General features: G+C 30.5%; 1 non-coding gene across 1 annotated transcript; it reads left to right on the top strand.

Annotated features, from left to right (window-relative positions):
• The first annotated feature begins 578 nt into the window (after positions 1-578).
• Positions 579-718, top strand: LOC138397641 (U4 spliceosomal RNA). Its single transcript, XR_011235784.1, has one exon. It is a non-coding gene; the product is annotated as a U4 spliceosomal RNA (small nuclear RNA).
• Positions 719-2,701: the final 1,983 nt, after the last annotated feature.

Genomic DNA, 2,701 nt, shown 5'->3' on the forward strand with positions numbered 1-2,701 from the left:
ATGTTTTGGATCAATAAATGAACAAATGTTGATTAAGCAGTCATGATGAGCTAGGCAGAGTAGGATGCTAAAGTAATATCAGGTAAGGGCCAGTGCCTTCAGGGAGCTTAAAATTTAAGTAAATGGTAACAAGAAATGTGAAAATTTACATACAAATAATATCATAAATAATGAAAAATAAGATAAAGGTTAGATGATAGATGCAAAATATACAACAGACAAATGATTAGTATCCAGAGTATATGACTATTGTCTACATATGAATAAGCAAAAGAAAAACAACCTGTGTCAAAATATACAAATGATATGAACAAATAAATCAGCCTGCAGGCAGTAGGTTTTGGACCTCTGAGTTAGAACATTAGTACAATAGTCCCAGTGATGGCCGTTATAGTAATAATAGCAAAAGTCATGAGTTAAGATTGCATATTTTATATATTTGGAGATTAGAGCCAAAGGATTTGCTGATAATTTGACATGGAATGGGAAAGACAGGTGTCAAAGGTGACTTTAAGATTTTAATATAAGCAACTGAAGGTTAAGAAGGCCACTCATGGAATTAAAGAATACCAGGAAGCAGCTTTGCACAGTGACAGTATCATACCCAATGAGGTCTAGCCCAGGTGGGATTATTGCTATTGAAAACTTTTCCCAATACCTCGCCATGATGACTTGAAATATAGTTGACATTGGCAATTTTTGACAGTCTCTATGAAGACTGAATACAAAGAAAAAGAAAGAAAAAAAAGAATACAAGGAAGGATCACATTTAAATAATAAAGTTAGAAATTCAGATTGGGACATGTTAAGCTATTTAAAAACAAAGTGAGGTTGTCAAGGCAATAGCTGGGAAAACAAATTTGGGAGCTCATGATTTTGGTCAGGGATGAATATATAGTTTTGGGAGTCACCAGTAGATATACAGTATCAAAGCCATGAGACTTTATGAGATGACAACAAAACGAACATAGAATAGAGAAGAGGTCCAAGGACACATCCTTAAGGTGCTCCAAGATAATGAGGATCCAGAGATGAGGTGGATAAAGAGCAGTCTGTAAGTAGGAGTAGAACCAAGAGAGGGTTTCTTTTGGAAGCTTAAGTAAATGAAAATAAAGGATGCAATAGAGTTAGTTCTGATAGACTCCAAGGCAGCTCATGATAACAAGGCTGTGGCCGCTAGGGAAGATGGGAGAATGGAAGCCTTGCCTGAGCTGCAGAGCTTTGGCATCTCCTATTGCTCTTGTGGTTGGAGATGCAGAAACCAGGGGAGGAGACCTGTTACCCGAAGCAAGTACGATTTTAGATTTTGCAACAAGAACTGAAAAAAAAAAGGAGGGGGGGAGAGAATTTTTATTTTTAAAGACAAGTTTTTTCAGTACAATATGTAATAATAATCTGAAAAGAATGATTTTCTTCAGAAGAAAGTAGAAGTGTTTCAACTTTGTTTGAAAAAGTGTGATAAAATGCACATGATAAAAATTTAGGATAACCATTTATATAGATGGAAATGCAATTTACAACTTCTAACATAATTTGCATTTGAGGAAAAAAAAAGAAGGAGGGGAAAATATAGTTTATCAAAGCAACAGGAGACAGGAAAGTGAAAAAGAAAAAGAGATTAATGGTAAACAGAAGACCAAAATAAGGTGGTAGAGTTTGATATATCAGCAGTCATACCAACTGTAAATAAATTAAGCTAACCTATTAAAATATGAAGTATATGAGATTTATTTTAAATTTAAAACTAAATTCCATCATATGTGCTTATAAGAAACACAGTTAAAATATTAGTATATAAAAATAGAACTTATGCAATAGGATATATACATGAAGAAAATACTAAACAAAATAAAGTTGATATCACAATATTAATGCCTTTCAAAGTAGAATTTGAGCAAAAAAACCCCACTATTATAGACAAAACAACATAAAGGTAAAAGAAAATTTATGAGAAAAATATTTCAATAGTGAAGATGTAGGCACTTAGTTATGTATCTTTGAAATATATGAAACAACAAAAAAAGAATTATAAGAACATTTCACATGGTGAAAAATGTAAATATAAATTTACCAGAAATTTCAGATGAAACAGATAAAAACTATTTTGAGTATAGAATATCTGAACTATAATTTGATTAAGTATATTTAAGTACTTCCCTGAAAAAAATAAAAAGAAAATATTCATTTTTTGAATTATTCAGGGAACATTAATAAAAGTTGAGTATCATAAAAGCCAAAAAGAATATCTTACCAGTTTTCAGAGAGTTTTTATTGTTCAAGTCATTTCCTATGAACAAAATTCAAGAAAATTAAATATCACAAAGAAAATATAGTTTAAAGGAAAACATATCTAGATATTAAAATTTCACTCCTAAATAGCTCATGGATAAAAGTAGAACTTTTGGGATTGATGCATTTTATATTGGGGGGAGATGTTTTATTATGTACTTAATTTTCTATGTGATTTGTGTTTTCAGTAGGTTTTCTATTCTTAATTTCTTATGTCATATATACATAAATTAGCCGTATCATTCAAATTTCCAATTGTATTGGCATAAATTATGCATTCTATAATCTTATTAAAATCTTGAATAGATCTCATATTATTTTTTCTATCTTTTAAAGTCTATTGTAATTCATTTATGCCTTCTCTGTTTCTCTCTCTTATAGTCTTTATGGAGATTTGATTTTATTTTAAAAA

The sequence above is a fragment of the Eulemur rufifrons genome, chromosome 16 (genome assembly GCF_041146395.1).
Source record: "Eulemur rufifrons isolate Redbay chromosome 16, OSU_ERuf_1, whole genome shotgun sequence".
Taxonomy (NCBI): Eukaryota; Metazoa; Chordata; class Mammalia; order Primates; family Lemuridae; genus Eulemur; species Eulemur rufifrons.